The sequence below is a fragment of the Lissotriton helveticus genome (genome assembly GCF_964261635.1).
Source record: "Lissotriton helveticus chromosome 1_1 unlocalized genomic scaffold, aLisHel1.1 SUPER_1_unloc_47, whole genome shotgun sequence".
In the NCBI taxonomy this organism is placed as follows: domain Eukaryota; kingdom Metazoa; phylum Chordata; class Amphibia; order Caudata; family Salamandridae; genus Lissotriton; species Lissotriton helveticus.
The window spans coordinates 1,101,512-1,116,393 of record NW_027611689.1 but is presented as its reverse complement, the minus strand read 5'-3'; the positions used below and the strand labels follow the sequence as shown (position 1 = coordinate 1,116,393).

The following is a 14,882-nucleotide window of genomic DNA, read 5'->3' as shown; positions in this document are numbered from 1 at the left end:
AAGCACCAATCCCAACACACCACCAGGCAAGCGCAAGACGACGCACACCGCCAACCAATGACCAGACCACGCACACCGCCAGCCAAGCACCAGTCCACACACACACCGCCAGAAAAGCATCAGTCCTCAGGCACCGCCAGCCAAGCACCAGTCCAGGCACACCACCATCCAAGAAGCAATCCAAACACAACACCAGGCAAGCGCAAGACCACGCACTCCGCCAGGCAAGCACCAGTCCACAGACACCGCCAGCCAAGCACCAGTCCACAGACACCGCCAGCCAAGTGCCAAACCATGCACACCGTTAGACAATGGACACTACATGAGTAATTTTGCTGCATTTTTTTATTGTAGACACTGTTTAGTTCTGTTGGTGTCTTTTTATCTTATAAAGAGTGTACATTGTGTCATTGTGTCATTTTATGTAATTGTTTGTCATATAACTTGAACACCCTGTTCTTTATATGATTTTTAATATGTTAATTAAAATCATAATTCATTTTTAATGTTCTCTTATGATTGTTTGCCTACTCCTAGTCTTACTTGGTCCAATTATCTGTGGTCTGCCACTCAGATTGCCTAGGAAGTTTTTGTACACACAGCTTGTTTACCCTGCCCTAGGAGTCTCTAGCTATCACTACCCAGGGGGTCCTTGTTCTTTCACATACTCCAACTACATGCAAACCAACATCATACTTTAGTTTTTTTTCAATACAAATAAAAAACAAAAACAAATTGATACAAATCTACTAACACAACAACTAAATCTAAATACACTACACAAATGCCAACTTAGAAACTGAACAATACGTTTTGAAGAATAGAGACCAGCCAGTTCACTTTACCACTCATGGATAATCCCAAAAATTCTTTTGCGTGTGGTAACTTCTAAAACAAGCAGGTACACACAGTGCAGGGTTTGAAGGACAGTCGGGCAGTACATACGAACCTCCTTCCGATCACCTCTTCGCCAACAGACTCTACATCTCCGACTGGGAAAGTCTTTTGAGGTTGTAGGAGGAATTACATCAGGAAAGTGGCGATCTTTCAATCTGGCAAAATTCCTCCACCACTCCAACTCTAGGAACACTTGCCTGATCCACTAAAACAAGGCTGCCTATTACAGACTCCTGAAACTTTACAAAAGTCAACTTTGACTGAGGACAAGACTGCTTGAATACAGTAAAAGCATTAAACATTGCCAAGTGGAAAAGATGGATAGCCAACTTCTTGTACCAAATGTAAGACTTACGAAGAGCAGTATACGGTTCCAACCTCTGATCTACTCTGTCAACACCACCCATGTGCCTATTATAGTCTAAAATGCACACAGGTTTGCGCACTTCTGCCACCTCACCCCAAACTTCCACCTGTTCAGTGCTTTCATCATGCATGGAAGTCAACATGTACACATCTCTCCTGTCTACAAACTTCACAGCTAGAAGCTCCTCGCAACGCAATGCTCTGCACTGACCCCGGGCAAGCTTTTGACAAACAAGGTCTTTTGGGAAACCTTTACGATTAGAGCGGATTGTGCCACAAGCAACAGTGTCCACTTTGGCCAATTCCCTGAACAACCTCACACCAGTGTAAAAGTTATCAACATATAAATGATGGCCTTTGTTAAATAATCCTCTACCAAGTTCCCACACAATTTTCTCAGTCACTCCAAAAGTGGACGGACAAGCCTGGGGGTTAATACTGGATTCCTTACCGGTGTACACCCTGAAATTAAAGACATATCCAGTCCGACTGTCACACAGCATATACAGCTTAATTCCATAGCGTGCCCTCTTACTAGGAATGTATTGCCTAAAAACCAAGCGGCCCTTGAACAACACCAAAGACTCATCCACTGCAATTTGTTTCCCAGGAGCAAAGATCGGAGGAAACCGATCAACAAATTGATCAATGACAGGCCGAATCTTGAAAAGACGGTCACAATCAGGGTGATCTCGTGGCAAAGCTAAACCATTGTCAACAAAATGCATCATCCGAAGCAGAAGCAAATATCTATCACGACTCATGACTGCCGGAAATATAGCTGTTGCCATCAAGGGACTCGTAGACCAATATGAAGCAATTGATGGTTTCCTAAGCAAGCCCATCAAAAAAGTTAAACCCAAAAACTTTTTCATCTCCTCCAAATTTGTGGGAGACCACCAGCTAGCTCTAGCGTGGGGCTTAAGGCTGGCACTGTTGTCCCTCAAAAACTGTTCTGCATACAAATTAGTCTGCTCTACAATCTCCGCCAAAAACACATCATCCATAAACAACTTGAAAAAATCAATTGGCAAAAAGTTTTCAGTGTTCACCATACACCCTGGAACACCAGTAAATTCAGGCAATACCGGCTGCACCATGCCTGGGGCAACCCAGAGGTCAGAAGTTTCATCTGGAAGACTAGCAACTCCCCTCTGCCGCCCAGCTGCCTCTTGCCTCACTGTACCAACGTGAAGTCTAGCAGCCCCAGGCTGCACCCCAGATGCCTCTTGCCACACTATCGGCACAGCAATGTTCTCCTCTAACACAGGCACTTCATCCACACCAAAAGAAGCTTCATCAGCACTCCGAGTATCTTCATCATCAGACGATGACATGTTGAGAGAAAACTCACTACCAGAATCTTCACCTCCCACCTCTACCTCAGAATCAGAGTCAGACTCAGCACCATGGTCAGAGGAAGAATCAAAAAGCATTCCAACAACTTGCTGAGCGGTAAGCCGGCGGCTAGCCATTATCCTCACTAAGAAAGGACACTGCACAAACAACTCAACAACCAACACTGTGCAAAGTAGGTAAACTAATGTAAGCCTTTATCACAAAGATCTATAAACTGAATACCTATACAATTCACTTACACAATACAGCAAAACTCACCAGCACCTACTCTGCAAAGACACAGCAAATAGGCAACGATATCCCACTAGAAAGAAGAAAAAAAACTTACATCTACAGAAGGACACATCAAAAACAAATGCAAAACATGTTTTACAATCACTAAAAACAGAAACCAAACCTACTCGAATTACTACACACTTTGCAAAATAAACAATTACATTACAATTGAACAAAAAAGAGGTCTCTTACCAAACACAAGCAACTACAGAAACAGCAGAACAACAGAACCACCAGTAACGGAACAGCACACTGCAACAATCTAAAGAGAAAAAAAAAACAATACACATTAGAAGAAAGAAAAACAACACACATTACAACAGGATATGTCACAGGGTATGTCACAAATGGGGTGTCTGTCCCCAAGGGGGGCTAGAATATAAATCATTATAAACGTGGGCCCCCTGGAAGCAACCCTACGGACGGCACAGAGAGGCCAAATAAAGACACGGCAGAACATACTTTTGAAAACAAATGGGCCCAAGGAAGCAACCATTGGCCAAGGGGTCACTCCCTATAAAAAAAAAACTGGAGTCTAGTGGGCTTTTCTATCCCCCCCTGGGTCCAGAAACGGTAAAAAAAAACAGCCGATCTGCCCCCAGGGGGGCAGAACAGTCTACAATATTTATAATGCCCCCTGGAAGCGATCCTTGCCCAAGGGCTCGCTTCCTTTATAAATACAATAAAATCCCTGGTGTCTAGTGGGCTTTTCTGCCCCCCTTGGGTCCAGATGCGGCCCAAAAAAACGGCTGATCTGCCCCCAGGCGGGGCAGACAAGTCTAAAAAAAACTATGGGCCACTAGGAAGCGACCCTTCCCCAAGGGGTCGCTTCCTTTATTATTATAATCAAATCCCTGGTGTCCAGTGGGCTTTTCTGCCCCCCCCCCCCTGGGTGCAGTTCGGCCAAAAAAAACGGCTGATCTGCCCCAGGGGGGGGGCAGAAAAGTCTGAAAAATAATTTGTGCCCCTAAGGAAGCAACCCTTGCCCAAGGGGTCGCTTCCTTTATAAATATAATAAAATCCCTGGTGGCTAGTGGGCTTTTCTGCCCCCCCCTGGGTCCAGATCCGGCCCAAAAAACGGCTGATGGGGCAGAAAAGTCTAAAAATAATTATTGGCCACGAGGAAGCGACCCTTCCCCAAGGGGTCGCTTCCTTTGCAATTCTGTGACAATCCCTGGTGTCTAGTGTGCTTTTCTGCCCCCCCTGGGTGCAGATCGGCCGAAAAAACGGCCGATCTTCTCCACGGAGGGCAGAAAAGTCTGAAAAAATATGTGGCCCAACAAAGGAAGCGACCCTTGCCCAAGGGGTCACTTCCTGCACAATCTAAATGCCCAAACAAACATCCCTGGTGTCTAGTGGGGCATTCCTGGTGCACGATCGGGACGCTGTGCGCGATCGTGCACCAGGAATGCCCAGCATTGGGACATGATCGGACAGGAAACACAGTTTCCTCCCCCCGATGCCTCAAGGCACGGATAAACGCCCCCCCCGCCTCTCCGGAGCAGCAAACGCGCACCTTTCTCCTGGATGCGCTGGAATGAAATGGATTCCAGCGCGTCCAGCGCCTCCTGATGACATCGGCGCGCGCTGTGCGCGCTGACGTCACCAGGAAGCGTGGGGGGGCCTGGGGGTGGCAGCGGAAAGTCTTCCGCTGCCACCCCGACAACAAGCACCACGATCGATGCCCCAGCCCCCCTGCCAGCGCTCCCCCCCACGGCTGTACTGATGACGGAACGGTTCCGTCATCAGCACAGCCCAACCGACGCTGATGACGGAACCATTCCGTCATCAGCGTCGAAGGGGTTAAAGTTAGAAGTGGGACAAGTCAACAACAGACCAGCTTAGCTCAGCCTCCTAGTCCAGCCAGTGATCTCCCACTCTGGTTGATAATACTGGCAAACTAAAAAAGCTAAAAATAATTTGAGAAAAGTAAAACCACAAAGTAAATAAAATCAATAAACTGCTGCAATACAGCATAATGTGCGAGTCATTTATTTATTGAAAGATTTACGTAGGCGAACATGACTTGAGAGAGTATCGGAGTGCTTTACAAATGATCAGGGTGCGAGAAAGAGGCAAGGCCGACAATCATAACCAATAGTAGCAATCACAGGAACAATACAGGAAGTAGAAATATCCAAGCAGGGAGAACTCCTATTAGTCCAAAATAGCAAAACATAAACGATTAGGGCGTGAGAAACCGGTGGTTGCTGGCAAGTTTCTCCGATTGGAGGGGTGGGCAAATGGGTGGGCCATAAAATATATAGAAAACATTAATACATTAAATAAATTTTTGAAAAAAACAACTGCTTGCGCTGGCAGGTCCTCCTCACACCTGTCCTCTTCTTTTCCAACGTCCCATCCAGGGCCCCAGCTAACCAATCCAGGCACTGCTTTCAGCATGAGAGAAGCTCCAGGATTGGAGGGAGCAGCGCCTCTCGGCACTCCTGAGGACAGTAAAGGCATGTGCAGCCTCTCAATCCATCTGTCTAAGAAGTCTGAGTTGAGAGGTTTATAGTGCTCATTTCAGGCTGCCCGTCGGAAGACGGCCGGCCAAAGGGACGTGCGCACTATAAACTAGTGCACAGGAAACCCACCACTGCTGCCACTCACCAAGCCCCACCCCTTTCTGAGTCAGTCCGGGGGAACGAAAAATTTAATGGTAATTAATTATCTTCATTATCATGGTATTTTTCGTCTCTGGGGCTTTTCTGGGGGCATTTAAGTGTGGTGACCCACTCTCCCTCCAATGGAGGAGCCGCCCGCAGAGACACAGGTAAGACAGGCAATAATAATCAATATTAACCATCGAAACAACAGTATCAAGGGACTTAAAGCAAGAATTTGTTCATCAGTAGAACTTTCTCTTATTTTTTTAAGGATGCAGGTGAAGAGTTAATTCGGATTTCAGATGGTAGCGAATTCCAGATTCTCGGGGCAATGCCAGAGAAGGCTCGATTGTATGTTTTCTTCTTGAATTTCTGCAGTTTCAACAGTAAAGACAACATGTATTTGCAATATACATCAGGTGTTGGGGTGTGTGGCTTTGTGTGTCATGCAGGCAATTGAAAATGTAATTCTTGCCTCGTAAGGGGGCCAGTTTAGTGATTTCAAATAAGGTGTGATGTGGTTATTACATTGAAATCCAGTAATAAGCCTTGCAGCTGAGTTAAGGGAGGAGCTTTGAAAGAGTTGGGATGCTAGAGACAGGGCAGAAGTTATTTAGATCAGTGTGGTCTGCTGTGGGTTTTTTAAGAATGGAGGTTATCTGTCTAGACTTGAGGCAGTCTGGTATACTGCTATGAATTAATGACTCATTTACTATTTTGATCCAGAGTGGGAGAAGAAAGAGAAGAGATTTGAAGGAAGCGGATCGCTGAAGTGGTTTGAAGGTTTAAGTGTTGACAGGAGTTGTAGTATGGTCATTTCTTCAAAGGATTTGAATGAACTCCACACATCAATATTTTTGGGGGGGTGTGCAGGACACTCAGGCCACAATGGTGGGTGGGGGCTGATATGTGAAGGTGTCGGGGGGAGATCCAATGCAGTTTTTAAGTCACTTTTAATTTTGTCATCTTTCCCAGGAAGAAGGTGGCAAATTCTTAGCGGGTAGGCTGCAGATTAGACCTGGAAAGCAGGTTGGGTTTCCTGTTAGATTGCAATTTAACAAGTTCAAACAGTTTTTTAGGTCGAGTCCTGCCATTGGTTAGCTGTTTCCTTCACAAGTTTGCTTTTGAGCTGTTTATGCGTTTGTTGTAAATGATTCTTAGAGACCTCAGGTACTGGAGGTGTTCAAGCGAGGAGGAGAATCTCCATGACCATTCAGCCAATCTTAGATTGCATCTTTCAGTGTTTAGACTACCATTGTACCAAGACTCTGAGTCTTTGGTGGATACTCTTTTTAGTTGTGGGGTGCCATAGAGTCTGGAATGTTTGTTATTGAATTAGTGTAATGTTCAGTAAGGTCCTGGACATCTGACATGTCCTTGGGAGGGGCTAGGATGTAATTGCTGATAGATGTCAGTTCATTCAGGTTTATGTTTCGAGGGTTCCTTTTCCAGTGTCTGTTTTTTTTATTTGAACCCTTTTTTAGGACAGTGATTCGGTGATGAGCAAAGTGATGTTGTGGTGGTCTCTCCAGTCACATGGAATGATGGATTGAAGTTGAATGGAATGAGCTTTAGAGATAATTAGATCTAAGGTCGCTCCCAGGTTGTGGGCTGGACTTTTGCATATTTGGATCAAGTTTATGTCAGCTCGGAAGGTTTTTAGACTAATCACTGATTGGTTCTTTGGGTCATTCCAGTAGATGTTGAAGTCACCAAGGAAGATTTGGGCGCAGTATACACCGGAGTTGTGATGATTTCTATAATTTGTTCAATGGATGGGAGGTTATCTCCTGGAGGGTGGTAAAATGCATGCAGTTTGTATCGAGGCCTATCTTTACTCAGGATATCGATGCCTAGATATTCACACGAGATGAGAGTAACGTTTTGTGCTCGCTTCACACAGAGATTATTGCAGCGAGTACAGGGTTTACCTCCACCAGGTCTGTTAGGTCTATCTAATCTGATGATGTCGTAGCTGGGCGGTCCTAGAATGTCGAGCGTTGGTGTGGAGGAGTCATTTAGCCAAGTTTCTTTCAGGACTATAAGGTCAAGATCATGAGTAAGGATAAGGTCAGCAATATCCACCGCTTGATTTGACGCCGATATGAAATTGAGTGGTATACATGTATACATTTCAGGTGGGGTATGAAGACAGAGAAGGTAGCCTGAGTGATGGGAATTTGCTTGAAGTTGGAATTGTTAACTGCTCTGGGATTGGGCCTAGGATGTCTATGTGGATTCGACTGAAGGAGGAGGGAGTAAACATTGTTGTCCAATTGAGAATCTTTCATCCTGATGGGTCGGATGGAGGCGTGGGGGTAGAGAATTGTCTTCCAGCTCAAATGAGGAGACGTTGAGATTGCTGATATCCCATTGGATGTGCGGGGTGACATCCGTCTAACGTGATTTGTATTGGATAATTAAAGGGAGTGTCTACTCTTACCCATCGGCCTGGTGGGACACCAACAATTAGCGAGCTCAGAGGTGAGGGATATTAGGCTCCGAACCTCAGCCTTAAGTTGAGGCTCCTGAGAGATCTAAGTGAGTTTGGCGTCATTAGTAAAGCGAGAACAGGAGATCGTGATATGGGTCAGGGGGCCAGGAGAGACAGTACTCCGGTTTATGGCATTAGGGAGCAGCTGAGCTTAGAGACCAGGGGAGGGGGGAATAGAGATGGAGTCATGATTGAGGAGTGGGGGTGTGGGACTCATAAAGTGATTGATTAGTAGATAGGCGCCATGTTATTGGTCAAGTTAGAGGGTTCCAAGATAGCAAGTGTCATGGTTTGGTCCAGAAAGGGTGGCACAGACGCACCAGTGTTGACAGCGGGGGCATGTTTAGAGGTAAGGGGCAGATTTGAGGTGAAGGTGTTAGTATTGAGTCAGTGTATTTAAGTGGTTGCTGCTCTAGGGGTGTGATGAGGGCTCAGACTATTATGACAAAGAATGTCGGTTGAAACAAGCTGCAAGGGTAATGATGAATGAATGCTATTGGGTAATTTGATGAAGATAGATAGGAAGGAGGAGAAGGGGTGGAGTATACTGGATGCCAGAGGAAAGGCCGCCTTGATTCTATTAGATCTCTCGGCGGCCTTTTACACAGTGAACCACAATATCCTACTCTGTTGCCTCAGAGATGAGTCAGCTCAAACTCTAATAGCCTCCTACCTATCAAACAGGATGTTCATGGTGGAGCAGGGAGAGGCAAAATCCAAACCTTTCAGTTCCCCGTGCGGTGTTCCCCAGGGGTCGTCACTAAGTCCCACTCTATTCAACTTTTATGTGGTACCCCTGGCGGCAATAATAAGGGATTACGGCTGTACCCCAGTCTCTTACGCCGACGACACACAAATCGTGGTGTCTATCACTAATAACATTAAAGAGACGGCCGAGAAATTTAAGAAATGCATGGAACACATTTTCAAGTGGATGCAGGGCAACTGCTTGAAACTAAATGGAAATAAAAGTGAAGTAATGCTGATGGGGACAGACATGCAAGCCTGGTCTCAGGAACGGTGGCCGGACAGCTTGGGCCAACGTCCCCCCCCAGTTAACAAAGTCAGAAATCTGGGAGTCCTCCTGGACGATAAGCTCACATATGAGGCACAAACAAACAAGTTAGGCTCCTCCATCTGGTACATTCTTAAAACAATCAGAAAACTCTTACCATTCATTCTCCAAGATTCGCGCAAGACAGTGGTTACAGCACTGGCGCTGTCTAGGTTGGACTTTGGAAACGCACTTTATGCGGGCATTCAGGCCAAGCAGCTAGCAACATTACGTCTACAAAATGCAGCAGCCAGGCTGGTGCTAGAGATTCCAAAGTTTGAACCAGTAGCGCACAGATTGAAAGGTCTTCACTGGCTGCCAATTGGTAAAAGAGTTCAATTCAAATCCCTGTGTCTGACATATAAAGCCCTTCATGGAACTGGTTGTTAGTTCCTGAAACATAATTTGAAATGGTACGAGCCCTCCAGATCCTTGAGATCCAGCCATCAAAAAATGATTCAGGTGCCTAGATTTAATCAGGTTCAGTGGGGTGGGAGAACTTTCAAACTGCATGAAGCCAGGATTTTGAACTTGCTCCCAATGTCAATTAGAAACAGCCCCTCATTGCTCTCTTTTAGAAAAGAGATAAAAACTTGGTTGTTCTCTACAAGTTTTTATCCCCAAATGGAAGCTAACTGGTCTACTATGTCACATAGTGCCAAGACGCCCATGGCCAATTGTGCGCTTTATAAATCAAAAAATCAAATTAATACAAGCAGTGGTGAGAGGGGAGGATACAGAACGAGGTAGCTGTGTAATGGCTAAAGGGCTAGGATGAGCTTGGGTCACAGAGGAAACTTTCTTCGCCACGGAGAGTTTCATGAGTGAGATAAATGTCATCAAGTGATTCTCAGTCGCACTCAGATGCTTGGATGAAGATAATTCCATTATTATAAAGGGAGATGGTTGTCTCTGCTTGACAACCGATACAGGGAGTTACCAAGAATCTGAGATGGTTGGGGGTTTTAGTGGATGCAGTAATCCGGAGCAGAGAGCAACGGGCTTTCCTCCAGTTTTCTGGTCTTGTAGTCTAGAAGATAAGGTCACTTATGGTATCTCCTTTATTCGTGCATATGTAGGAGACGGAGATAAGGGTTTTTGGGTAAAATTTGAGAAGCCTGTTTTTTAATTTCTTGAACATGCTTTTAGATAGTTTAGGGGGGTACATGATAGTGTAGGAATTACTGCCTTATGGAACCAGTTTGCAGTCTTAGTGATCTTCGAGAAAGGGAATCCATGGCTAAGGGCACCACATTTCTAGAGTTGAACAAGGGGAGGGACCTTGGTACTAAATGCTCACATGTGGGGGGGAGCTGAGGGGAGGAGAGGGGAAGGGGGTATGATCAGATGAAAGAAGGAAGGGATCAGGCAAACCATGGGGTGGTTGGAGGAAAGTTTCATGACTCTGTTCTACAAAGGCAGCCCATTAAACAGCAGAATCATGACAGAAGATATTTAGAGAGAAGAAGGTACTCTTTCTGTTTTGGGCTTCCCAGCATTATATGCATGCGATTACTATGTGTAAAACAGCAAATCCTGAAGAGAGGGCCCAACTGTGAATATAAGAAAGGGAAGTTGGAATACATTACGGCAAACTAGAATATGCAATTAGGAAGATAGAATCCGGATTAGAGGGATAGGGGGGATGAGGTGAACAGTGGCCTAGGATGAGGGGCTGAGAGGTGAGTAGAAATGCACTTATAAATTCGATGGACTGAGCCACTCTGGGAAGCCAAGCAGAATTAGTAAACAACATCATTCTAAGATGGCTGCCATCTTGGAAACACTCAGAAGCTATAGAACATGATAGTCCTTTTTTTTATGTCCTTAGGAAGGACATGCCGAGTCCTATGATGATATCTAGATTCCGAGAATCCATTTTAGATTGGACAGGCACCTTATACGGGGGGGCTCAATACATCATGCAGGGCTGCAAGGCCCAGATAAAGCCCCTTAATGCCAAAAGGACCCAAACACAATCAGCCCACAAAAGGCCCTCATGATCATGCCTTGAGAAAACAGCTAGGGGAATCCTCCTGAAAAAAGAGTTAGTATTGAATGAAACAATGCACATGAACAATAATATTTGATGTATGGCACAACATCCTGATGTCTATCCTACTGTCTTGAGTCTTCCTGATCCATCTCTTACTCCAAGACTTGTTCTTGTTTTGACAAAACCTTGACCATATGCATCTACCTAAAACTGTAACTAGTGAATGAGTGCAATGCGAGCGCACTTTTTTTTTACTAAGTCACGAACACCTTTGCTGAAATAAATAAGATGTGGCATGTTCAAAGGAATTTTTATGTAAATATCTGTGTATGGTTAAATATGCCTTCATAATTTTTAACAATAGTAATAAGCAAGATGGTTTTTTAATCAATTAAAAATTGTGTATGCACATGCCTGTATTTTTCATGTAAGTAATTTAAATCTCTTTCCATCCAACAGAAAACAATCCTTGATTGTACAAAATGTTTAAGAATAATGAAGATAATACTGTAAATCTGCAAAAGCAAAGTCTGAAATATTGAGTTCCAGTATTCAGGAAAACATAAGTGCCAACAGAGACAGCGGTACCTGAACATAAACTGACAGATCTTGGAAGTACCGTCAAGGAAAATTAGGTGGTTCTACGAGTCTCAGATGGCACCTCTGTGCCTCAAGATGAAAAAATGACCTCTATAAAATTAAGACAACACTGATCAACCACTTCTTGTGTAAACATGTCCAATACCAGCTCTGATCATGAGGTGGTTACAGCAGTGTTCAACTTCCTAAAGTGATATTAGACCACCATTCAATGATAGAGGTGTATTTTAAACTCTTTCAGACCATTCCAAAGCAACCAGCAAAAAGCACAGTTAACTGAAAGTTAAAAGAAATGGGGGTCCTGCTATATAAAATACAGAGCACTGTCCCAGTGTGCACCTCCCAGAAGGACGATGGATCTTTACTCCCAAGCTTGCAGAACCATTATCCACTCTAAAGACACAATCGCCCACGAAGAAGCCTTATACACGTTATGAGGGTGGCAAGTATTTGGTGAACTTTGCACTCTAGTGTTTAATCGGACAGTAAGTGTGCAAAATACCACACACATACAGGGTGTGAGAGAATAACACAAGTGCTTTACCAGTCATGTTGGCCCTTCAGGAAGTACAGTCAAGAGATGTAGAAAAATACATACCCGACTCAGAGACACTAACCAAGAAAGAAAAAACATACGCTTGCAGTGAATGTGGAAGTAGTTTTACTGAATCGTCTAAACTCAGGAGTCACCAGCGCACACACACAGGTGAAAAGCCATTCAAGTGCAGTGAATGTGGGAAGAGCTTTATATATTTACCAAGCCTAAAATGGCATCAGCTAACACACACAGGGGAAAAGCCATACCATTGCAGTGAATGTGTGAAGAGCTTTAGTCAACCTGCACACCTAAAACGGCATAGGGAAACACACACGGGGGAAAACCTGTTCAAGTGCAATGAATGTGGGAAGAGCTTTATGTATTTATCAGGCCTAAAACTCCATCAGAGTATACACACTGGAGAAAAATCATATCATTGCAGTGAATGTGTGAAGAGCTTTTGTCAATTAGCACACCTAAAACAGCACCAGAAAACACACACCGGGGAAAAACCATACCATTGCAGTGATTGTGGAAGTAGCTTTAGTCAATCTGCACACCTAAAACTCCATCAGAGAACACACACAGGGGAAAAACCATATCATTGCAGTGAATGTGGAAGTAGTTTTAGTAACTCATCAACATTAAAGTTACATCAACGAACACACACTGGAGAAAAACCATACCATTGCAGTGAATGTGGAAGTAGCTTTAATCAATATGCACACCTACAACTCCATCAGAGAACACACACAGGGGAAAAACCATATCATTGCAGTGAATGTGGAAATAGTTTTAGTAACTCATCAACATTAAAGTTACATCAACGAACACACACTGGAGAAAAACCATACCATTGCAGTGAATGTGGAAGTAGCTTTAGTCAATCTGCAAACCTAAAACGGCATCAGAGAACACACGTTGGGGAAAAACTATATCATTGCAGTGAATGTGGAAGTAGTTTTAGTAATTCATCAACATTAAAGTTTCATCAACATACACACACTGGAGAAAAACCATACCATTGCAGTGAATGTGGAAGTAGTTTTAGTTCAGCTTCAGGATTTATGTATCATCAAAAAACACACACAGGGGAAAAACCATATCATTGCAATGAATGCGGAAGTAGTTTTAGGAATTCGGTAACATTAAGGAATCATCAGCGAACACACACAGGGGAAAAACCATTTAAGTGCAGTGAATGCATGAAGAGCTTTAGTCGATTAACAGACTTAAAATACCATCAGAGAAATCACACGGGAAAAACCATACAAGTGCAGTGAATGTGTGAAGAGCTTTTGTCAATCATATCACCTAAAACAGCATCTGAAAACGCACACCGGGGAAAAACCATACCACTGCAGAGAATGTGGAAGTAGCTTTAGTGAATCTTCAACATTAAGGAAACATCAGCGAACACACACTGGGGAAAAACCATACCATTGCAGTGAATGTGGAAGTAGTTTTACGGAATCATCTCACCTCAGACGTCATCAGCGAACACACACAGGGGAAAAGCCATTCAAGTGCAGTAACTGTGGGAAGAGCTTTAGTCAATCTGCAGAGCTAAAACAACATAATCGAACACACACTGGCGAAAAACCATATCATTGCAGTGAATGTCTGAAGAGCTTTCGTCAATTATCACACCTAAAAAAGCACCAGAGAACACACACAGGGAAAAACCATATCATTGCAGTGAATGCTGAAGTAGTTTTAGTTCCTCTGCAGGATTAATGTATCATAAACAAACACGCTCAGGGGGAAAACTATATCATTGCAGTGAATGTCTGAAGAGCTTTTGTAAATTATCGTACCTAAAGCGGCATCAGAAAACACACTCTGGGGAAAAACCATTCCAGTGCAGTGATTGTGTCAAGAGATTTTGTTAGCTTATCAGAACTACATCAACATCAGTGAACACACACAGGAGAAAAGCCAGTGCAGTGAATGTGTGAAGAGCTTAAGTTAATCTGCAAACCTACAAAGACATCAGCGAGCACACCACCATCCCTGAACCAACATAGAAATAAACATAGAACTGAATGAATTTGGTAATAATTTAATTACATCACCAATAATACTGACCCATCCGTGCGTGTGCACTGAAGCTAAAAAGTGCAGTTATTGTAAGATGAAGGAATTATAGAAACTGATAAAATTATAACAATGCGGGACATTCAAATACCAGCTGATAAAAAGCAGGGGATAGAAAACTGAACTAGTAGGAAAGAAGAAAAATACATATATTTGAAAAATTATAAAAGTGCCTATTCTCTGCTATTGTTTATTTCCCCACAGCTAGGAAAAACATGAATTATCAGAATACCCATTAGGAGACTAGCACAAAGTGGACTAAAAGTGAAGAAACATTGTTGGTTTTTATTCTGTGAGAGAGATATAACGAAAGAAATCCAAGCACACCTGACCATGCTGCCAGTAAAATCAACACCATGAAACAATGCTTGGACTAACAAGTGTATTTTTAGCTAATTCTGGAGATTAATGCTAAAACTTATAAACCCAACACACTCAAAGCAATTTAACAAGCACAAAATGAAGATTCTTCAGAGCTGACTGTGGTTTTGGTCATTTTATGCATCATTAATGGTTCTATGACAGTGGCTAGAGAACTGTTTTGAAAAGCAGAAGTGAAAGCAGGAGAATGTGAGCTGTAGCTTTCTGGGTTAACC

At 43.7% G+C, this 14,882-nt stretch overlaps 1 pseudogene across 1 annotated transcript in view; it reads left to right on the top strand.

Moving 5' to 3' along the window:
• The window catches only part of LOC144806116 (uncharacterized), an 82,389-nt pseudogene extending 67,741 nt beyond the window's left edge, over positions 1 to 14,648 (top strand). The window contains exon 3 of the transcript XR_013605697.1: positions 11,511 to 14,648. The product of XR_013605697.1 is annotated as an uncharacterized LOC144806116 (transcript). The remainder of the gene's footprint in view (positions 1 to 11,510) is intronic.
• Positions 14,649 to 14,882: the final 234 nt, after the last annotated feature.